This window comes from Rhinolophus sinicus, chromosome 10 (assembly GCF_057876585.1).
Source record: "Rhinolophus sinicus isolate RSI-liver-muscle chromosome 10, RSI-T2T, whole genome shotgun sequence".
Lineage (NCBI taxonomy): Eukaryota > Metazoa > Chordata > Mammalia > Chiroptera > Rhinolophidae > Rhinolophus > Rhinolophus sinicus.
The window spans coordinates 3,964,079-3,988,880 of record NC_142510.1 but is presented as its reverse complement, the minus strand read 5'-3'; the positions used below and the strand labels follow the sequence as shown (position 1 = coordinate 3,988,880).

General features: G+C 44.8%; 1 long non-coding RNA gene across 1 annotated transcript in view; it reads right to left on the bottom strand.

Moving 5' to 3' along the window:
• Nucleotides 1–24,802, bottom strand: part of LOC141569431 (uncharacterized) — a 250,600-nt gene that overhangs the window by 212,756 nt on the left and 13,042 nt on the right. The gene's annotated exons all lie outside the window — the stretch shown is intronic.

The following is a 24,802-nucleotide window of genomic DNA, read 5'->3' as shown; positions in this document are numbered from 1 at the left end:
AGACTAACAATATTAAGTGTTGTTGACAGTGTATGACCAGAAGTCCCACAAGGCAAGTGGGAGGTTAAATTCATATAAGAAAATTGTTTAACAGAATCTACTAAATTTGAACATATGCTTATTCTAGGACCCAGAAGTTTTACTCCTAAGTAGTATATACCCAACAGAACATGTGAACCAAAAATCAAGTACAAAAATGTTCATAGCAACAGTTTTTAATGTCAAAAACTGGAACTGACCACAAATGTCCAACAACAAAATAAGTAAATATCATGATGGAATACTATACACCAGACAGAGAGTTTCAAGTTAGAAATGGAAAATACGCAGCACGTGCACCCATGCCCTGCCCAAAGCATCATGAGCAATCACTCATCCTTCAGAGTAAATATGGCTTCAGAGACCTTCCCAACATGGAAGGTCTTGCTCTCATTATAGGCTGACATCACTGCTACTCCCTCCCTATAGCAGGTAGACCCTAAAATGTCCCCCAATCAGCCCAACCTCTTGGTTTTCATGTCCTGGTGTTATCCCCTCCATTCGGTATGGTCAAGACCTGTGACTTACTTCTACTCAACAGAATATGGCAAAGATGACGGGATGTCACTTCCATAATTCGGTTACATGAGACGGTGACTTCATCATGCTGGCAAACTCCACAGCCACCTTGGTCTGCCAGCGTGCTTTGATGAAGCAAGCTGCCATACTGGAGATGACCACATGGCAAGGAATGGAGGGTGGCCTCCAGCCAACAGCCAACTAAGAAGAGAAACCCTCAGCCAAACAATGCTCAGGGAACTGAGTCCTGCCAAGAACCACAGCAGCTTAGAAATGGCACCTTCCCCACTTGAACCTTCAGATGAAACCTCAGTCTGGGTGACTCCTCGATCACAGCTTGTGTGGGACCCCAGAGCAGACGAGGCAGCTAAGCTGTACCTGAATTCCTGACCATAAAAACTATAAAATGATAAGTGTTGTTGTTTTAAACTGAGAAATTTGCGTATAAGTATCATGTAGCAACAGATAATTAATATACTCCCCATCACAAACGATTTCAAAACATGCAGGTAACTATGCCACCTCCCACTAAGAATTCTTCGTGGCGTTTTCTTAACTGAATACTCACCTGATAATGATTCAGCCTCACTCTGCTGACCTGCCTGTGGCCTCTGAGTTGTTTCCTAATTAACTGTAGACTGATTTCCTCAAACTAAAGCAAAGCATCTCTGAACACATTTTCTCTTCTTTCTGCTTATTTTTTTATATCCTAATAAAGCAAGCTAATCTCTGGGAACTAAGTGGATAATTCTCATGCTATAGCTTAAAAGTGCTTGAGTCACACAGGCAGATAAAATTTGCCCTTTTATCTGAAGTTTCTGGCAAGTTTTACCAGGAATTCCAAGATAACTGACACCATTTTACTGACTCTCTCCCTTAAGCTTATTTGTGAATGTATAAAAATTGCCATGTCTATTTTTCCTCTTAAAAAAAATTTAGAAATAAAAAGAAACAGCAAACCTGATTTTTGCCTAATTATTCTTATTCACACACCCTAACTCTTCCCTCTTTCCCTGTCTTCACATTTCGCATTTGTCTAACAGCTTCTGTTTCATATAGAGAAGTGTTCACGGCCCTGGCATTGCTTTCTAACACTCCAGCTGGGATGCCACAGAGCAAGGATCTGCAAACCATGGCTCCCGGGTCAAATCTGGCCCATCGCCTTTTTTTCTAAATAAAGTTTTATTGAAACACAGCCATCTCCATTCATTTGCATACTGTCTGCAGCTGTTTTCACAATACAATGGAAGAGTTGAGTAGTTGTGGCAGAGATGTATGGCCCATAAAGCCTAAAATATTTACTGTCAGGCTATTCACACACAAAAAATTGTTTGTTGACAGGTGTCATAGAAGAAATTAGAGAAGCTTCAAAGAATGGCTGTATTTCTTCACTTGGCTGTAGGACGCTGCAAGGAGCATGGAAGGGGTTGGGAGACATATATTCTAGCTCCAGCCCCACATCTGGAAAGGAATGTATTAGTTCCTTTCTCTGAGCCTCAGTTTACTCATCATAATTTCAGTAAATGGACTCGATTAGGTTTCTTCCAGTTTTGAGTAACATATCAACTCCAACAACTTTGGGTGTTACACTCATGGGAACTGTCCTACTATTTTAATAGGAAATGTAATGGTTTTGTTTTTCTTCCCTTTGTTTATTGCACTGGGCAGCTTAAACTTGAAATTATACACTAAGAGTCTAAGTTTGCCTTGTCTTTGAGGAAAAGAGGAACTGATTTCCATTTGGTAAAGGCTTTGAACCATTAACATTTAGTCCAAAAGAACCAGAAGAGAGGAAGGCAGTTTGTGGAGAGTAATTTTAAGCACCGTCACTGTCGTAATCATCAGCATATCCATTGGACCAACAAGTCTTGTACATGTTTTAATTCCTTTAAATTCTTGAAAAATCCTACAAAATAGGTCTTGTTATTAACCCCATTGTACAGGTGGGGAAACTGAGGTACAGAGACTAATGTCTTCTCCAAAGTCACAAAGCTGGAAGTACCATGTTTCCCCGAAAATAAGACTTAGCGAGGCAATCAGCGCTAATGTGTCTTTTGGAGCAAAAATTAATATAAGACCCGGTCTTATTTTACTATAATATAGGACTGGGTCTCATATAATAAATATAATATAATTAATATAATATAATATAATATAATATAATATAATATAATATAATATAATATAATATTAATATAATATAATATAATATATAATACCGGGTCTTATATTAAGTTTTGCCCCAGAAGACGCATTAGAGCTGATTGTCTGGCGAGGTCTTATTTTCAGGGAAACATGGTAGCAGAGCTGTCTGGCTCCGGAGCCCTTCCTACCAACGGCCATGCTATAAAGAAAGACCACTCCTGCCCTTGGCAGACTAGCTTCAGCAAAAGCCAGGGGAGGAGAAGAGATTCTCCACCTGCCTCACCCCCCTCAGACTAGAAGGACTTGCCCCCGGGCTCTGGGGAGGAGAGAAGATGGGAGATGGAAGACGCAGGAAGTAGGGCCAGACCATAGATCCATGTGCCCTGAGTGTGTGGTCTTCCATCTGTAAGAGGCAGTTTTCACGCACCCCAGAGCTGTGTGGCCTATAGGTAGCCTCAGTCCAGAGCCCCCGGACCCAAGCTGTCCACCCAGCAACTGCCGTCTGTGCTCAGCGCTTTGCTCAGTCTGACGGACCTACATATGGACACACTCCCTGCACATGTGTAGGGTGGAGTTAGGGGGCAGCCTCTGCCCTGTATTTCTGGGGGGTTGAATGGAAACTGGGGGACACACTCCCAAAGATGGGACAGTGGTCCGTGCATCCCCAGGACCTGAGCAAAAACGGGAACTTACTGAAAGGACCCTGAGGAGGCCAAGAACTACCAGTCCCGTCACTTCACCTGCAGGAGAGCGTTCTTACAACAGAGACTTAGTAAGTACCTACCGTGTGCCACGTTCTGAGCAAATACTAGGGATGCAGGGAGAGTGCAAATGGCTACGGGCCCCAGGGAGGACCACTTGGCCTTATCTATCAGAATCACAAATGCACCTATGATTTGGCCCACCAATCCCACTTCTGGACATTTATCTTCAATATACGGACGTAAAGTCATGCACATTTAAGGTTATTCTTTGCAGCGTGTTCAGCCTAACATCGTATAGCTGGAGACAACCCAACGTCCATGTAGAGTAGGCAGGTTAAATTGAGTATGACACCACCTAAAACAGGGTCCTCTGCAGCTGAAAATAAAGCACGAGGCTGCTCTCTCTCTGTAGATCTGGCATGGCCTCCAGGGTACGGTAGTAAATAAGCACCAAGACCAAAAAACCCCAGGTACAAAAATGTGTGAGATGCGAGTTGAAACTAGCATTTGCTGATATATGCAAAGAAACGCTGGACAGATACACCAACATGATGGCAGCGGTTACTCGTCAAGGGACGGGGTGGGGCGTGTAGGGAGAGACAGAGATGCGAGAGTTTTTATTGCATTTTTTTTTTTTTACTTTTTACTTTTTTTAACCATGTGAATGTACGGTCTATAGTCTATAAAAGTACATAAAAGAAAATGTGGTCACAAAAAGAAGTCGTCCCGAGTTCAGCCAAAAGAAGAGTATCTAGGATCCCATATGAAAGATAAAGTTTGGATTTGCAAGAACCCTCCAAACACTGCTCTGGTGCCCATCCTCCTCAGCTATTTCTATGTCAGACGGTAGTCACCTCTCTCTCCCAATCACAACACCCACCCCTGCATGGAAAATGGACACGCGGAGCCTCCAAAACATTTTGCCGAAGGAAACACAGCTGCATTTTTATTTTGCACGTCAGAGGCCTTTAACTAGCTTTACAACCCCCTCCAAATGCTGATGTTACCGAAAAGTAACGGATTACGTTAATAACGGCTATATTTTAATATTTGATGATGTGTTTGCTTAACATTCGGTTATTACTTGATGTAAGAAGTCTCCAGTGCAAAATACTCTCTGCTAACAGCTTAAATAAAATTGATCATGCGAGGTTGAGTGGTTTGACGTTGACTTTTTCTTCTCCAGCCCCACAGCCCTTGCCTAGTCCTTCATCTGTGGAGGAGAACATTCGAGAGTCCCTGTCGGTGGCAAAGCTTTTGGTCCACAAAGCCCAAATAATACTTGCATCCTTAAGTAGAAAAGCCAACCCCTCTTTGACCCATGAGAGTCACCTCTTAGGATAATTCGCAGAACAGTCTGAATTCAGAAGACAGTACCACCCAGACAAGAAATATTGGAGTGAAGTTCCCACGAGCATCCAAAGAAAATGGTGTATGCATCCAAGAAGCTGTCCAGCTGTTGGGGCCCTGAAGCTCTTCCTCTAAGCCCTCCTGACCCCACACATCTGTACGACCACCCTCACGCCTGAGCAACAGGGACCCGTCCTGGGCCCCTCTGTCACTTGTGATCCGGCACCCAGCACTGTCAAAGCACAACCTACCACCAAAAACTCCGCCCACGCTCTCCCAGACCCTGGCCTCTGTCCTCAAAACAGAAGTAACTAACTGTGTCCAAACAGCCTGCGGATTTGTGTGTGTGCTGGGGGCCAAGTGTGCTCACTGCTGCGGGACGTCTGGATGGTCTCAGCGGCGGGGGCACTCAGGGAAGAGAAAGGACACATTAGCTAACTTGTCAAATCGGCCCTCAGATGGAGCGAGTGCAGGAGGTTCTTGCATAAGACAGTACCATCCCCACAGAGTTGACCGCCTTTTTCTGCTCTTTGCGCTCCACTGTGTGGCTCTGGATCTTTGTGGAAATCTGTGGGGCATTTGCAATAGTTGCATATTGTGGCTGAGGAAAATGTAGTATTAAACAATTCCTATTCCTCTTAATTGTGTAAATGCCAAAGTCTGGGCATAACACAGGGCCCATAACACTGATTCTTAATATTGACAACTGAATGGACATAGAACATTCGAATTATGAATAGTTTTCAAATTAAAATATGCACAAGAGCTCATTAAAATTTCAACTTTAAATACTGTTTAATATTGGAATATTTAAATCATTCGTATTTACTCATATTTGTATTTTACCTTTTAATTTTAATAAATAATTTTGAATAACTTAGGAAGAAATAACTTTCTTTGAAAACATATCGAAAATAATTTTAATTTTTCAATTTGTACATTTACTATATTTTTGGAGGAAGGAGATCCAAATGTGGAATATTTTGAATCCAATTATACTTTACTTGTAATCACTAAATCACTCATGTCAATAGATATAGGTCAGTGAAAATCTTGATTCTAAAAACAAGAGTGATTTTGCTAAAATTAAGGCAAAGAAAAGAAATTTTATGGACTATATAACTTATGAAATTATATATGTATATATATATTTTTTTACTCATCCAAACATTGCCAGCCAGCCCACCAATGAAACACAGAAAGCACACAATAATTTAACTGAGCAGTGTTTGATATTGTGCTTTCTTCGGTCCTATAAAAATCGTAGCTGGATTTGAATGTCTTAACTCATTATGAAAGTTTGTTTACCAAGGTGGGATGGATCGTATATTGGTTTCTGTTTAACTATGTAAACATAGTATGTGGGTCTTTATTTGAGCTCCCAACCCAGACCCTGCAAACAGTACGTGAGGGTCTGCACATCTGGACTGCAGTACAGCTGGGAGAAACTCAGCAACGGTTACATCCCTGAGCACATTTTCCCACAGTGCTTTTAGGCACCAGGTTGATGGGATGGTCATTATTAGGACTGCGATCAAAAGATGCTGTGGGAGGCAGTGGCAAGGCCAGGACCAGTCTGCTTATTTTGTTCGACGTCTGTTTATTGAGTTTTTATTTACTATGTGTCCGGCACTGCTTTAGATTCTGTGGCTACAACAGTGACGTAAACACAACTTCTACCCTCGTGGAAGGTGTTTGAGTTGGGAAGGCAAAAAAACAGATAAATAAGGAAAATATACATTAGGTTGGAGAAGAACGGTGTTTGGGAGACAAAAACAAAGCAGGGAAAGGGTAAAGGAAGAGTTAGTGAGGTGAAGTTTTAGCTAAGATGTGCAAAGACTCCCGCATGGATAAGACAACTATGGAGTGAAGACCAGAAGGAAATGAGGAAGGGATCCATGAGCATATCTGGGGGAGGAGGAGCTTCCCAGGCAGCAGGCATAGCAAGTGCAAAGGCCCTGCGGCGGCGTATGCTTGATGTGTTTGAGCAACAACATGGAGGAGTCAGTCCAGCATGGCCGATGCAACGTGCACGAGGACAGAAGAGCAGGAGATCAAAGTGGGAAATGGGCGGGGGTGAGGGTAGATCCCGGAGGGTCTACGGGTCATAGAAAGGACTCTGGATTCCCTCTGAGTGGGGGGGGGGCACTGAAGGCTTTGAGCACCGCAAGGACATAATCTGCTTTAAAGTTGCAAGCACATCTCTCTCTAGCTTGTGGGTGTGGAGAACAGGCTAGAGGGACATCAGGGGTAGAAGAAGGTGGACCAGTTAGGAGACCTCTGCAACTATGGGTCCTGGACTCAGGGTGGTAGCGGTGAAGGTGGCAGAAAGCAGTCAGATTCTACATCGATTCTGAAGGTTGATTCTACAAGGTCTTAGAATGGGAGACAAAAGAGTCAAGAACGCATTTTGGCCCCAACAACGGAACAGTGGAGTTGCCGGTAAGTGACATGGCTACAAAAGACTGAAACATCACTTTCAACAAACGGTGCTGTAACAGGTGCAATTCTACATGCAGAAGAATAAACTTTCACTCCTACCTCGTGGATGAACTCTGAAAATATTATGCTGAGTGAAAGAAGCCTGTCACCAAAGGCCATATACATATGACTTGAGTTATATGTCATGTCCAGAATAGGCATCCAGGGACAGAATCGATAGGGACAGAAAGTAGGTTCGTGGATGCCTTATGGCTACAAGGAGGGTGAGAAGGGGGGAGTGACTGCTCATAGGTATGGGTTCCTTTTGAGAGATTAAACTGTTCTAAAATTGACTGTGGTGACGCCTGCGTAACTCTGTGAATATATGAAACCCACTGAATCGGACGCTTCAAATGGGTAAACCGCACGCTATATGAATGCTATCATGATACTGAATTAAGAAAAGCAAAAAGACAAACATCCGTCGGAGACACAATGGCAATCAGATGGGTCTGTCTTTGTTACGGCCCTGTGCCCCCCGACTTTGTCCTTGGCCCGCCCCCTCCTTGTCAGCACCCACCACCCTAGGAAGAGTCGTGACATTTCGCTCGGACCCTCACCACGATTTAGCAGAGAATGGACCTGAAATACATGTGTGAGCATTAAACCTAGTGCCCCAACATCATCTCCCGCAGATTAGAAAGAGCCGGCGAAAATGAAATATTGTTCTCTAAGCTCATATGTAATCGTCACAGACACCATCTTATTAAAGTGTGAGAAGTCCTGCCTTAAGCCCCAGCCTGCCTATCGATTCACCGGTCTGGCTGGAGTTCTGGCTATGAGGCCTCTCAGATCTGTCTGGTTCCAGGTCGGGACGCCAACGTGGTCTGCTCCCCCCACCCTCACCCCCCGAGCTGGTCCCCTCTAGTTCCCAAAACCTCCCTGCATAGATGGGGTGGGGACTGCTTTCCTGGCCGACTCCACGCCTGTGTGTATTAATGGCCCACGTGCCTGGATTTGATGGAAGTGGCGGCTTAAGACACGTAAGCTTCTCACATACGGCTGAATAATCACTGATAAAAACTGCTTTCAAATATGATTAGGCTCTAGCAGAGACAGACAGAGGCCAGAGGGAGCAGGGCTCTCAAAGATCAAGGAGCTGGGCTTCCGACGCCTAGAAGAGGCGTTAAGGCCTCCGCGAGAACCCCTGGGATTTTCCCAGAGAAATCATGCAGCGGTTCTCTGCAGCTCCTTCTCTTCCCTCTGGCCACCGTGTCCCCTTCCCTAGCTTGGTGCCACTTCCTTCTGCAGGCTGTCGTTCCCCTCTGGGAGCAAGGCAGCTCTTCCCACGGTGACATCTCAGATCTGCAATCCAGGCTGCCTGTCACTGAGTCGCCCGTGGAAATCCAGTAAGTAGGGTTTCTATTTGCCATGCTTTCTTCTACCTGATATTAATTTGTGCTTCTTTACCAATGTATGCGTTTGTTGCCAGTGTCACCGCCATATACAAACCCCACAATAACAGCTGAAACCCAAGCGAGAACCACGTATCAGCCACTGTAAGCACTCCACATGTATTAGCTTATTGAACCTTCATAATAATCATGTGAGCTAGAAACTATGATTATCCCATTTTACAGATGGGGAAACTAAGCCCCAGACTGGGTTAGAGCTGCAAATAGGTACTACCTAGCCCTTCCCAGAAAAAGTTTGCCAACACGTCTAGAAATTTCCCAGAACCAAATAGGACAGGGACAGGTCAGGATGTCATTTACAGAGAGTCCCACCTGTCATTCAACTAGTGACCACTATTTCATTCATTTATTCAGTAAATATTTATTGAGCACCTACTGTGTGCCAGGCACTGGGCTAGACGTTTGCAGTTTACAAGGATGAACAAATTAGGCAGGTTCCCTGTCCCTGTGGAGCTTAGCTTCTGGGGGTAAGACAGAAATCAGTACAATAATCACATAAATAAAACGGAAAAGTCCAAGTGTGAGGAGCCCTGCAAAGGAAACTTCCATGGGGTTTTGAGACCATCCGACGGTGGGATTTTATGCAGGCCGGGATGGGGTGTACAGCCAGGAAGACACCCCTCAGGAAGTGACCCCAGTGCACCCCAGAAGGATGAGAATAACTGGGTGAGGAAGAGGGCAGAGTGTTCCGGCCAAGCTCTGACAGAAGGAAGCATGGTGCCCTCCACACCCTGGGAGATGGCCGGTGTGGCTGAGTGGCAACGCGGAAGGGGGCTTTGTTCACGATGAGCCCAGAGCCAGCCCAGGCCAGAGCACACGAGGCCTTGCCAGCCACCTCAGAGCAGGTGCCTAATGGCGAATGAGAGGCGATGACACTGGAGTAGCGGCCGTATGCGGAGAATGAGCCAGGAACACGAAGGCCACACGAGAAACACCGCAGATAAAGGGAGCAGCCCACACACTACACACCGATTCCAGAGGCAGAGATGCGCCTTTCCAAGGGAGAGAGCCGGGTGACCTCTAACCCAAGGCTCAAGCGTGGCGTTAACGAGAGGGAAACAGGGTCACATTTATGTGCCTCCTCGCGTGATGCCACATGAAACACTCTTGCCAAAAGCTTTCACCTCAATGTACTCAAGGCTCTGAAGGGAACTTCCACTTTAGAGGAAATATGGGGGATGGAGCAATATGTTCAACGTCACCAAGAGGAAACGCCAGACAAATCCTGGCGTGGGACATGCTACAAGACACCGACCTGGCCAAGACTTTTCAAAGAGTCTATGACAGTACGGAGGTTCCTCAAAAAATTAAGAATAGAAGTACTGTGCGAACCAGCAATCCCTCTCCTGGGTATCTACCCAAAAAATCTGAAAACATTTCTGTAAAGATATATGTGCTCCAATGTTCATTGCAGCATTTATTCACAGTGGCCAAGACATGGAAACAACCAACGTGTCCTTCAAAAAATGACAGGAGAAAGAAGATGGGGTATATGCATATACACAACACTGCCATTGGCGACGACATAGATGGATCTTGAGATTATGATGCTAAGTGAAGTCAGGAAAAAGTCGAGAACCGTTTGACTTCACTCAGATGCGGGATATAACACGGAAAGCAACAAACAAACAAGACAAACAAACAAAAGCTCATAGACACAGACAACAGTGTAGTGGTTACCAGAGGGGAAGGGAGAAGGGGGGTGGGAGATGAGGGTAAAGGGGGTCAAATATATGGTGGTGGAAGGAGAACGGACTCTGGGTGGTGAACACACAATGTAATATAGTATGTATTGTAGAATTATACACTTGAAGCCTATACAATTTTACTAACCAATCACCCCATACACTTAAGAAGAATTTTTTAAAATATAGGACTGACAAATCAATTTAAAAATAATTTTTAAACCAACATCTTTTTAAAAAGGGATGTGAGACTTTCTACATCAAGACAGATCTGAAGAAACACTGTCAGACCACATTCCTCCATTTCTCTTTCAGAAAATATAACCTCTGCAGATACAGACGACCAGTACTTGTCCTTTGCCCCTTGGGCAGCCGAGGTTCCAGTGGGAATCAGAACAACGCCACCTGGAATATGGGGACGGGTGGAAGGAGACCACGCCTGGTGGATTCCGCGTTTCGTCTCGCCCTCAGTTGGGGACTGGGAAGTCCAAGATCGCTAGCAACTCGGTTCTTTTCAATTTAGTTTCCTCTTCCATATTCTTTACTAATGCAAATTTCTGAAGAGGCTATTGCTTTGGGGCAGCTTATAACAGCTGTAAAGATCTCTATGAACAATCTTTTATCAGTGAGACAAAGACCAGCTGTTTCACTAACTGCCCTTAACAGCTTGGGTTTGATTATTAATGAATGCCCTTGCCTTGAGTTCAAACAGCTTAATTAGCACAAGTTAAGTGTTCCCAATAAATTTCCTAACCTATGATAAGCTTCTCTTTAATAGGAAATGTGCAGTTCTTAATTAAATAGAATAATTTACAACTCCACGTCTACTATAAGTAATGGTCGCCCAGTTACGATGTTACCTAATGAGGTGATATTAAAATTCCTCCAAAGGGGAACTTAGGGTTGAACGTGCCCTTGGACGAACCAATTTGTTGTTAGCCACCCATCAGTGATGTGCAGCGTGGGGCACTGGACAGATCGTGGCGTTGGCATCTGGGCTGGGATCGCCTCTCTACGAGCCCCAAGGTACCCGCTGCCTCCCTGTTAGATGGGGACCCAACTCCCTGCAGAGCCTGGGGTGGGGGTAGATTAGGTAACATTTGCAATCACTTAAAGAAGAAAAAGATAAGTTAATACCCTCTTTAAACTTCTATGGGGTCACATCTTTACAAGCAAAATCATTCCCAGTGGGACTTGCCTATATAATATGCACAAAAACAAAACACTTCAGCATAACGAACTTTCTACAGGATATCTCAAGGTCATAAAAATAAAAAGCACCACAATGGAATATTACTCAGCCATAAAAATGAATGAAATCTTTCCATTTGCGACAACATGGATGGATCTAGAGGGTATCATGCTAATGAAATAAGTCAGTCAGAGAAGAACAAATACCATATGATTTCACTTACGTGTGGAATCTAAAGAACAAAATACACAAATAAAACAGAAACAAACTCATGGATACAGAGAACAAACCGATGGTTACCAGATGGGAAGGGGTTTGGGAAGCTGGGTGAAAAAGGGGAAGTGATTATGAAGTACAAATTGGTAGTTACAAAATAGTCACAGGGATATAAAATAAAGCACAGGGAATATAGTCAGTAATACGGTAATAACTATGTCTAGCGCCAGGTGGGGACTGGATTTATTAGGGGCGATCACTTCGTAAATTACATGAATGTCTAATCACTATGTTGTACACCTGAAACTAATATAATATTGTATATCAACTAATTGAAAAATAAAATTTTTTTAATATAAAAAATTTAAAAATAGGGGAAAAAAAGGAGTGAAAAACTAGCAGACCATTGGTAACTGAGGATTCATGACAATTAAATGCAATGGGTCCCTGGGCCCCTGGATTGGATCCTGGAACAGAAAGAACATTAATGGGGAAAATGGCAAAATCCAAATTATGCCTGGAGTTTAGTTAATCGCAAGGTGCCAGTGTCTGTGCCTGAGTTTTAACACAGGTACTTGGTAATGTCAGAGGTTAACAAAAGGGAGAAACTGGACAGGGGGTGGGCAGGGGAGGATAACATATGGGAACCCTCTTCTCTATCTTTATAAATTTCTGTAAATGTAAAATTATTCCCAAGGAACAAGAAACTGTAAACACTGCTGACCTGTTGGATAAGAGAAGATGAAAAACAGGGTTATCTAACTGACCTCCCCGAAAACCTTCCGAGGGAGGGCGGTCCGGCCCACACTTTGATTTCACACTCTGGCCTCCAGAGCTGGGAGGGAATAAGTCTATTGTTTTAGGCCACCAGTTTGAGGTAGTTGGTGACAGCAGCCCTTGCAAACTAACACAGTGTGTAGATCCTGGGTGGCCTGGCCTGGCTTCAGTTCAAAGGAGCCCAAGGGTGGCGTAACCCTGAGAGAGTCTACGTCTCCCATTTGGACAGAGTGGGTGAAATCCAAAAGAGGGCAAGGATGCAGCAGTCGGGCCAAACGTTCGTACTTTGAAATTCATCACAGTGAGGACTGAATTCCTTAATATACAGACCTAAAGGCATCCAGGCAGCGTGATCTCAATAATTCCCCTGGAAGGATACCAGCCATTACTAATTCGGTTGGTTATTACTATCCCCGGCTAACAGATGAAACCAGACGAGGTCTAGAACAATAAAATCATTTGCTCAAAATCATGTCGCCATTATAAGTCTCATTTGCACATTATAATAAATCCCACCATCACACATTTGGGCAGAGCCTTGAATATTTTCAAAAAAATAACTTGAATATTGTCTTGTGAAATCCTCGCATAAACCCTGGGACACAAATAAGATTAGCAATTTTTACCCTGGTTTTTCTGATGAAGCAACTGAGGCCCAGGTAAGGTTTGTTTTTTCCTCCCCTTTTTGCTCCCTCCCCAAGCCTCTCTCCTTCCACCTCTCACTCTGGTAACCCCTTTTGATGCCTAGAATATATTCTTCCAAATTTGTCTCCATATTCATCCAGTCACACACAATATATGAATGCACACATTCTGTACAATACACAAGCGTTTGTTGTTTTGTACACACTTTCCTGCCTCCTGATTTCTCCTTCCACCATATGACATGGAAATCCCTCCACGTCATCTGGTATTGCTCTAATTCATCGTTTTTTAATGGGGGGACAAAAGTCCATGGTGTGGATGTCGTGTGATTCAGCCATGAATGAGCACTCGCTAGTCTCCCCTCTTTTCCAACTACAAACACTGAGACAATAAATATCTCTTCTACAAATGGCCTTAGGTACGATGGCTTTTATTGCTATGCAGTGGAGTCCCTGGCCTGAGATGGCTGGATCAGACGGCATTTGTATTTCTTTGTAACTATTTTTAATAGAACAAAGCAAGAGAACAGGATTGTGGGTATCTGGAGAGGCGCCTGCAGGGGCTTCAACGGTGAAGATACGATTCTCAGGCTGGAAGCGGCCTCACAAATGTGTTTTTAATCATTGTTCTTTATAATTTGCATGTATGTTATTACCTGTATTATTTGGTGCATATCAAATATTGTATAATAATTTTAATATGCATATTCTAATTTGAATAAATGTGGCCAAAACAGCTGAATGAATTTTTATCTTCACCAACAAGGTAAGAGTAGCCCTTGTCCTGCTTCCCACCAGTAATAGATATAATTGCTCTTTTCCATTTTCTCCTAGGCTGGGAGATATAGCTCATTATTACCTCAATTTACATTTCTCTGTCACTGGTGAGTTTGCGCATCTTTTCAGACGTTTGTCATCATTTGAATGGATATCCATTGAAATGGATATAAATTATCACTTTAAATTACGATAAACCCTTTCTCATTAAGTAAAAGGGATACTTAGCCCTTTTCATCTCAGCCCTCTAAAACATAAAGCTCAGAATTTTCAACCACCACAAACAAAAAGTCATCAGCGTGAACTGGTTCACTGTCATCTCAAGTCCCAGGTGCCATGGTGACATGAGCAACCTACAGGGACATCCCCAAATGACACCCAGGACCCCTGAACCACTAGATACAAATGTTACCTTTCTATGGGAATCTATGAGATAACAGATTATGGCCAAAATGCAATGGATGGCATGTGTTGAAATCCTAGCCCCCAAGGTGAGGGGGTTAGGAGGTGGGGCCTTTGGCAGGTGATTAGATCACAGGGTGGGGCCCTCCTGAATGGGGTTAGTGCCCTGATAAAAGTGGCCCCAGAGAGCTCGCTTTTCCCTTCTGCCGGGAGAAAATGGTCGCCTATGAACCAGGAAGTCCTCAGCCGACAGTGAATCTGCCGGCGACTTGATGCTGGGCTTCCCAGCCTCCAGAACTGGGAGAGAGAACATTTTATTGTTTATTGGCCACTTGGTCTGTGGTGTTCTGTTACAAGGTGAACCCTCACCCCCCACCCAGCTGGCTGGTCTCTTCCCCACCTTTCTCCTTGTCAGGACCGACTGAACGGGCGCTGGTGTTTTCATCACTCCTTCCCTTCCTTGTGTCACACTGCAGCACAGCACGGACAGCTCTCCAAGTAAATAGCTAGAGATCTAATTTGTTTTTAATAGCGACATAACATTCCACAGCACAGATGTGACAAATTTTATCTACTCACTTGCTATGGATGGACATTCAGGCTTTTTCCAATTTGTTTTACTTCTCATTGTTACAAACACCACTGTAACACATTTTCTTATACATGTATCTTCTGAGATTTTAGGCCAGATTCCTCTCCTTTCTCTCTCCCCCTCCCTCCCTCCCTTCTTCCCTCCATATGTATAGATATATTTCACCTTTTCACCTTACCCTCTCAGCATCAGATGTTATTGACTTTTGGGGGTTTTGTTTTGTTGATAAAATCTGAGGGGTTAATAATGGAAAGGGAATTTCACTGTATTCAATTCTTTAGCTACTTTCCACATAGAGATCACTTACAATTTGATAGCGAAACTGTAATTTGTATACTTTCCCATTTCTTTTGATCAACTGATTTATTTGCTCTTTTTTATTTCCTCCTGGAATTCAGTTATCATACCTGAGCCAGGATTTAATTTCTAAAATTTCCAATTCCCTTTGAACAATTGACTTCTTGTTGTTATCCGTAGGCAAGAAGTTCAATCTGATAGGGACCCCACCTGCCGTAAACAGTCTAATAGGGGGCATCGTGACACATACAAATAAGACCAATTAATAAAATATAAATACCACAGTGTAATTATCAATGCAGCACTCGTGGGATTCAGAGATGGGGAGATCTTAGCTTAGACAGAAAGACAGAAAGGCAAGACTTGTTAGGCTTTGAGGCATGGGTCCAATTTTGCCAGAGGGAAATGGGTGGTGGATGGAAATGGGTGGTCAGAAAAGAACTGGAGGAGAAGGGAGAAACAATGTATCTTTCCTTTTCCAATCCCTGGCCAGGAATGCAAACAAGTAACCTTGAATTGCAAATACGCTTTGACTATGGGTGACTGCTGGTGAAAGGCTTGTATGGTTGTACCTACTCGATGAATGCATGACACGTGTCTCTATTAGATGAGGTACCGGTTAACTCATGATGACAGAATGTCAAGGCATAATGCATTTTCTTGATCTAGCTATATGACAGCATTACATGAAAGTAAATTTAGTGGCAATAGTGAAAGATAAAAAGAAAAAGCTTAAACATGTTTCAATAAACTTCATTCATCCAACAAATAATGGACATTTTAGGTCCAGGAGGATGCAAAATGATGAGGTATGATAAGAAAGACAGCAAGGCTGCCACCCAAAATGAGGCTTGGAGTCTAATGGGGAACATGGAAAAGTTTAAGGAGCAATAAAAATAAAATTTATCAGCCACCTGCCACTCTCCTGTAGAGGGGACCAGGGCCCCTCAGAGAAGTAGCTGGTTGCAGCGCTAGGGCAGGAAAAAGACAAAATGAGTCTCACTCATCTTATAGTGACATAAAGAGGGTGCTCCAAAAAGGGGGGGGCATGTCACAGGGACACAGGAGCCGATCTGAAAGAGCAAAGCTGGAACAACTAAAGCAACAAAACACATACAGTATTGGATCCAAATGAAGCATAAAACCCAAAGTATAAAATAAGAACGTATCAGTTCACACTTATGTACGTAAATGATTGAATAAATAAATATATTGGAGGGAAACGGACACAATTCCAAATAATATCTATAGATTCCCCTCTACCACCAATCCCATTCCCTTGGAGTGTGGGTTGGACTTAGGAACTGGCTTCTCACAAATGTGGAGAATAGCTTGAGTATGAAAAAGGGAAAATAGTCACATTACAGTAGAGAAGCTGGGCAGATGCACTCCCTTTAGTATGTGTTCAAGGTCAACATCAGTACCGAGAAGTCATGCTGGCAGCATGTACCTTGCTGCTACTCCTCCCAAAAAGCTATTATCCAGTCTAAATTATGAGAATAAAAGTTCAGACAAACCCAAATTAAGGGACACCCAACAAAACACCTGACCGTGCTCCTCAAACCCATCAAGTTCATGAAAACTAAGGAAAGAACAAGAAACTGTCACAGGCCAGAGGAGACTAAGGAGACACGAGGACTAAATGCGACGTGGTGGAAGCAACGTAAGTACCCAACAGACGAACGGATAAAGAAAATGCGGTATGTCCACACAATGGACTATTATGCAGCCATGAGAAAGAAGGAAATCCTGCCATTTGCAAAACGTGGATGGACCCGAGGACATTATGCTGAGGGAAACAAGACAGAGAAAAACAAATACTGGCGGCCGGTTGGCTCAGTGGTTGGAGTGCGGTGCTCTTAGCAACAAGGTCGCTGGTTCGATTCCCACATGGGCCAGGGAGCTGCGCCCTCCACAACTAGATTGAAAACAACGACTTGACCTGGAGCTGATGGGTCCTGGAAAAACACACTGTTCCCCAATAATCCCCAATAAAAATTAAAAAAAAAAAGACAGGCAAATACTATCTGATCTCACTTATACAAGGAATCTACAAACATCAAACTCATAGAAACGGAGAGTAGCGTGGGGGTTGCCAAGGGCTTGGGGGTGAGGGGAAGGAGGAGGTGGTGGTCAAAGGGGCACAAACTTCCAGTGATCAGATGAATGAGTTCTGGGGACCGAGTACCGCGTGGGGACTGCAGTTGACAACACTGGATCGTATTCTTGAAAGACGCTACAAGAGGAGCTTTAATGCTCTCACCATAACAACAAGGCCAAAATAGTAATTACGTCGGGCGATGGAGGTGTTGAGGAACCTCACTGTGCTAAACATTTTACAGTACACAATACCGGTAAATGCATATCAAGTCATCACACCACACACGTTAAACGTATACAATGTTATCTGTCAATCATATCTCAATAAATCCATGGGGAAAATAAGTACAAATTGGCATCCTGCCTAGGATCCTGAAATAGAGAAAGGACATTAGTGGAAAAACTAAGGAAGGGATATTAGTGTAAAAAAAAAAAAAAGAGAGCGAGAAAAATCCAAATAAGGTCTGATGTTTCATTCAAAAAGCATAAAAATAAAATTGGATAGGTGTTATGAAAAATATTTCAAGGCACAATGAGCGGACACACCAGGAGCAAATGAGCAAGACACAAAGACTTGAAAGTAGAATAAAAATCTGGATATAATACTTTTAATGAAAAACCAGGGTACCCACCTCTGGAACCAGGAAACCATCCTAAGGCTGCCTGACGTCTTTTATTATTGTTATTGTTATCATTTGTCTCTCCCTTGCTAGACACACACACACACAGTACACGCTTCATGATAAAAAGAATGAGTCTGTATTATTCACTGCTCTATCCCCAGTATTTAAAACAATGCCTGGGAAGTAGCGGATGCTCAAAAATGTACAATGAATGAATAAATAAATGAGCCGTAGAATTGGAAATACCATCATTGAGTCGACCATTCCCCTGACAACAGACATTCAGATTCAGGGTGGTTTTGTTTCTATTGCCTTCTAGCGCTATTAAAAACACTTACATACAACATATCTGCCTACTGGCACCTACCCTTAGTTACCTGGAGTACATTCCTCAGCGTGGAACTTGTGCGTCAACGCGTACGCCCTTTTGATTTTAACCGAAAATGCCTTTCCTAAAAGGTTATCATGACGTACTGTCACACCAGTATCACACCACACATTTTTATTTCCTTTCCCACTCTAAATAATACTGACTTTTTAATTTTTTTCAATATGATGAATGAATAATTGTGTTTCATTTCATATTCAAATTAAAAATGTGTAAACACTAATAGAGCTGTATCCTGTTGCAGACTTTATTGGTCATTCGCATGCCTTGACTGTGAACGGCCTGTTATCACCTCTGTCCAGTTTCCTACTGGGATGTTTTAAAGTCTGTGTTGTTTTAAATCAACTTGTAGCAACTAAGGTTATTAGGGGTAGTCCCTCTTTGCCCATGTGTTGAAAATGTGTTCTCATTATTTATGGTGCATCTATCTTATACCTCAGAATTTTTATTAGGATATGGTCAAATCTGTCCGTTTTTTCTTTTGAGGTTTCTGGGGTTCCCATCTTGCTGACATAAACTGACTTTCAATCTAAGACTAACCTTCACGACTCAAAGAACTCACTTGGCAACTCCCAAAGGCAGCCGTAAATTCACCACCAGCCACTTCAAAATTCATCTTCCCAATGTGTCTGTCCATTTCTCTCTCCAGTTGAGCTCAGAGACACATCCTTTGGACACAGTTTGGGCAATGGCCAAGGACGCCAACACTTTTGACCATGAAAGTTTGAAAAAATGACTGGCACCAGGGCTGCTGTTTGCAGAAAAAGAAATGGAGGCCAACCCAGGCTAAGAGTGAACCAAAACCTCCTTGCTAAGACTGGCCCCACACAGATGCACTTCTCCCCAACTTTCAATATTTTACAACTTCGAATCTATGGAAAAGTTGAGAAGATGGTACAACAAAATACCACACATCCATCCTTTAAATCTGACTGATTGCAAACATTTTGTCACTTTTCTTCTGATTACTCTCTTCACACACACCCAGTGCTACCTGGGAAGGCAAAAGCGAGCACGCTCTCGAGCTTCTGCTCTAAACGAGCCAGGACAAAGGCCAGGCCTGCCCTCACCCATGTGACAACTTCCACTTGTATCTGTGATGTTTACAACCCAGGGTGTGTTGCACATGCTGCACGACGCTCTGACAAGTTTGGGTCATTGTGCAAATGTTTTTTCTTTTTTTCCTACAGCTGGAGTACTTACTGGTACAGTGGTTTCTATATGACATCTGTTGAGTGGAGTGGGTCATGCAAGACTGTAGAAGGTGGAAGTGAACTTGAAACAGTAAACACACGTGTTACAGAACGTCAAGAGCACCAAGAAGAGAAATCGTATTTCCCAGGCTCTTGCCCCTCGGGCATGGATCTGAGCGGGGAGCTTGGGGGACACACACCCTTCGGCCCTACCCACACCCACGGCACCAGAATCTGCATTTCAACAACATTCCTGGTGATTTGTGTGCACGTTCACGTTTGTGAAGCAGCAGCTTAGAACATGGAAGACCCGTCTCCCTCGAATGTAGAAAAGAATCCCGTCAGGACATTACATAAGCCAACTGACACCCAAGGGTCAACCAAACGACCGGAGGATGAAGGTGAGTATTAGTAGACAGAACGGAACCCGCTGTGGTGTGTTGCCACACTTTCTGGTGTGTGACAGAATGGCGCAAACTCGGGCAGCTGAGAATTACCGTTTGCCCAACACTTACATTATGCCACCGCCTTCAGTAGTCACCACAACCCTGCCAGGTAAGGAGAATGGACTCCAGTGCCACCCCCATTCTACAGGTGGAGAAACTGAGGTTCTCAAAGGTGAGCCCATGACGCTGGTTGGTCCGGCTGGAACGTGAGCACCAACTGCCTGGTTCCAGGAAGGGGGTCCTTCTACAGCTGCATCTGAACCTGTGTGGCAGGGTCAGGCTGCGTGTGCGGCAGAGACACAACTGGTGTGGCTTACGCTTGTTAGAAAACAGGATTTCTCTAGTGGGGAGGGGGGAAAGTTGGTGAGCTGACACGACGCTGGAAGCTTCAGACGTCAGGCCCTGGGTGTCCGGCTCCATGAAGAACCCAGCTTCACATCTGTACCCTTCCTAGGTACACGGGGGTGAGACGATGGCAACAGGCCATCCCCCGACACCCAGAAACCATCCAGACAACAGGCAGTCCTCAAATCTAGGACAGGCACCTTCTTTCGGCGATAATGGCCTATTTTTCTCCTCAGCAGGGGAACTGAACTCTTTCCAAGTGAGGCTGAAAGAAACCCAGATTCAGGGCTTCTTGCTGATCTGAACCAACTGGAAGGGAAAAGCCATTGTTCAGCCTTGTTTCCTCCGCCACCTGCCTACCCTGACTGTAGACACTGAGAGAGAAGCTCCCCGCAGAGCAAAGAAGAGCTTTGCTTCGAGTAATCAGCGGCGACCTCGGGGGCTGCTGCAGACCTCAGGAGACGTTCGGCGGTTGTGCCTGGGGACCCTTCCTTTCAGTCCTAATGAGTCCTCCTGCCGTCATCTGTAAAACTCTGGATCCTGGGCTTCAATAAGAGGGACCATGTGGATTCTGAGAAGCAGGTCGGCGGGGGCAAACTGGAGAACGAAGGGCACTGCGCAGGAAAATCACCACCTCGCGGGGAGTGGAGCTTGGCACTTAGCTTGTCTGCCTCCTGGGGACACTAACTTCACGTGGGAGGCCAGGAGAGGAGAGAAGGAAGCACAATTTCTGGAAGGAGTCTCAGTTAGACTAACTCAGTGTATCCGTGCTTCATTTCAGCCTATCTTCAGGATAAACGAGAAAACCAAAGTCTGAAGAAAAGTCTTAGCGTCCATGACCTGGCATCCAACCATTGACCGGCTATGTTCAACGCATCATGATACAAAAAAAGAAGAAGAATTAAGAAATATAATCTGAAAGCTGCCCTGGGCCTTCAGTGGCCAGTGGTTTTCTCACACATAGACGAGGACCATTTCTCATTGTTCCCCTCCCCCCACCCACCCCAAGATCAACGCTTTCCTGTGCTCGTGTTTCCGAAAGCGATAGTACAGTCAAAGCAAACACAACTCTAGGTATTTCAAACAAAGGCACCGGTTACAAGGGTTTGGGGGTGCATGGAATGGCAGTTGGCAAAGGGGGTCTGAGGGCAAAGGGAAGAAGGGGTGATAACCAGAGGCTGGAAGCTGCGAACGCCTCTAGGCTGAGCCGCCACCTGACGCGGCAGCAGTGTCTCCCGGATTTTTCAGAGAGGGTCCCCCTCCAGCAGGTGCTGCCCTGCCTGGGATCCTGGAATCTGGAACCATCCACTTCTGCAGCTGCTACAACTACGGACACTGCCTTCCTTTCCCACCTTCTCATCTCCAGCCAGGACACCCAAAGAGGCAGCCAGATGGTGGAGGAGCCCGGGAAATCAACTGTGCGGATTCGTAGCCCCAGCAGAGCAGAGCCGACTACAGCAGGACCGCAGTGCCTACAACCAGTCCAGTAACCAAGCTGCCCCAGGTTGACAGCGCCACCTCATGGCCACTGCTCAATACAACATGTCCCACCACGCTTTTTCTTTTTCTTCGGGGTAAAGGAGAGATAAGTAACCTGCACTTAGCTTTAAGCTCTGAGTTGAAGTCGCATCTGGTCCACATTACGTTTTTTCTGAGCCTCAGGCTGATTAAGCAACAGCCACCCAGGGTGTGCTTTCCTACAGTGGGTCATATGCATGCAGGAAGGTGAGCCAAAGCTCACAGCACATTTGAGGCCAGACAACCATTTGCATCATATCTGCTAAGGTTCCAATGGCCACAGCAAGTCACAGGGCCAGGCCCAGTGTAGCACCATTCCCTGGGTGGTCAGGCTGCGCAGCAGGACGGAATATATATGACATGAGTACGGCCAAGGTTAAAAGGCAGATAAAGGTCACCCGACAAAGAGACCATTGCGTGATCCAATGTTGCTGAAAACTGACCACACACACACCGGGCTCCAGGGTTTACCTGCAGCAAGACAGGAGACAGAGTGTGCTCAGCAGCCAGCCCTGTGCGATGCATCACTCCCCATGGCCAGCGGATCCAGTCCACAGCTGACGCAGCCCTTCGTGCTGTAGGAGAAGCGCCCCAACCCCTCCCCTGGGGTCTGAAATCCAGAAAGCTGGGGGCATGCGTCACAGCCATTGTCACGTGCACTCAAGCAGGACGAAGGAGAACACATCAGGCCCAAAACAGGGAAAGATAAGCCCAGCACTGGCTGAGAGAGCTCAGCATCTCCCAGTCAGGAAATAGTCCAGACTCAAGCCCACGCTTACGGGGCAAAGCCAAGGTCAAAAGACTGCATGAAGGCAACCGCCTTTCTCAACCCGCGACATACATTCCACTCTTCTCACGCACTGCGAGGTCATCGGGCGGAAGAGCTGGGAGTAATAATCCAGTCTCCCACAAAAGGCAGAAAACAAACGGTATCTCTTTCATCTCTCTATTCCTGCCATCTAGTACCAGGAGCAGGACAGAACAGACATCAAGCAATGACTGTTGAAATTAATTGATCACTAACGGCACGGAATAATGTCAGAATACGCTTAACAGAGTGGTTAAGAACATGACACACACGGACCTCAGTTCAATGTAAAATGGCAGAGCCACTTTAAAAAGTTTGATAGTTTCTTATAAACATAAACTTATCATTCAACGCACCCCTAGGAATCAACCCAAAAGAAGTGAAAACATACATCCTCACAAAGACTGCACATGAATATTCACAGCAGAATTATTCAAAACAACCAGGAAATGGAAATAAGCCCAATGCCTGTCGATGAGTAAATGGATAAACAAAATACTCATACAATGGAATCCTAAACAAGTAATTCAAAAGAGGGAACAATTAACACACGCAGTGACGCACGTGCCTCCAGCTAGATAACAGAAGCCAGATGACAAGGCCACGTAGTGTATGATTCCATGTATGAAATGTCCAGAAAAAAGTAAAAGTATAGAGACACACAGTACATTAGTGGGGGGCCTGGAGCTAGAGATGGGAATGGAGACTGAATTTCAAATGAGCAAAAGGGACCATTTGGGGGTGATGGAAAATTTTAAAACTGGATTGTAGTGACGGCTGCACAACTTTTAAAAGTTACTGAAAATCATTGAAAGGTATGTTCGAAGAAATGAATTCTGATGAAATTACAGAGGACCTGGGTTCAAATCCTGCCTCTACTACTTAGAGCCATGCCACCTAGGGAGTGAATAACTCGCGAGCCTCAGTTTCACCATATGTAAAATGGGGACAAGACATAACTGCTAAGGGATCAGTTAGCTAGTCCACGCTGTGGGCTAAGCACAGGGCCTGACAGGTGTCTGAGAAGCTGTAAAGAACTCTCCAGCACCCTGTGCTTTTAGGGAAATCACTTTCACCCCAGTCCGTCCCAAGTCCAAGGTCTGATCCTCGTCTGTATTTCAGTTGCCAGTTCCCAAATCCCCATGGAAATACATCCACCTCTGCCTTGTCCCCAGATCCCTGCTACAAGAATTACACAGCATATTTCTGGGCAGAAATAAAAGTATGTCTGTCTCTCTCACCCACATGGCAGCTCCAGAAACGGAGGCTTTCCCAGAATGCTGTACTGAAATGAACTACAGGCATTTCCTCTCCACTTTTTACTTTACTTGTTTTTAACGAAAACAATAATAATAACCTTGGCTTAGTGGGTCTGGGCTGCCCGGGCTGCCAGATTCCAGAAGCACGTTTCTTGGAAACACCCGCCTTACTAATGGACCTTTGGGGAAGGGGCAGCTGCTGAACAGGCGATTCACTGTGATGACAGCTTCCTGGTGAGGGCTCAGACCAGCTGGATGGCGGGTCAATTTACAACTTCACGAAAGACTCAATAAAAGCCATAAATAAGAGGGCACAGGGGTGAGCGAGCCGCACGGAGTCGGGAGGTCCCAGACGCCGGAACACAAGGTTTATCAGCAACGCAGTGAAAGGTGCAGACCCCGTATGCCAAGGACGCTTGTCGCCCAATGGAAACAGATTGTGCCTAAGGACTAGGGCAGCCATTTCTCAGGTTCCTCGGCTGTGGATCTGCGGGAAGTGGGGGTGAGGAAAGGCTGCCTTCCCTGAGAAAATAAATCTTGGTGCCTCCAAAGTTGACCGCGGATAAGGACTCTTCTGGGAGTAACTGGTGTCCCACCTTCCAAACTGCCTGGCTTCCCACCGTTCAATCCACTCTTGAAGCTGGACACTTATCTACCGATTCGACAGGAAGTAGCTTCAGAACAGGCCATATGCTGTCCTTTCACTCACTCCCTTAATACCTTTACCGCGATCATTACCAAAATTACCAAAGTCGATTCTGAGCTCGTGTCCCCTCCTGAGATAATACCGACTCCAAGGCACGGCCGTGAGGGTGAGGGTGAGATGAGGGAGAGTTGAAAATACATCACTAAGTAAATCTCCGCACGTGCCTGGCACAGGGCATCCT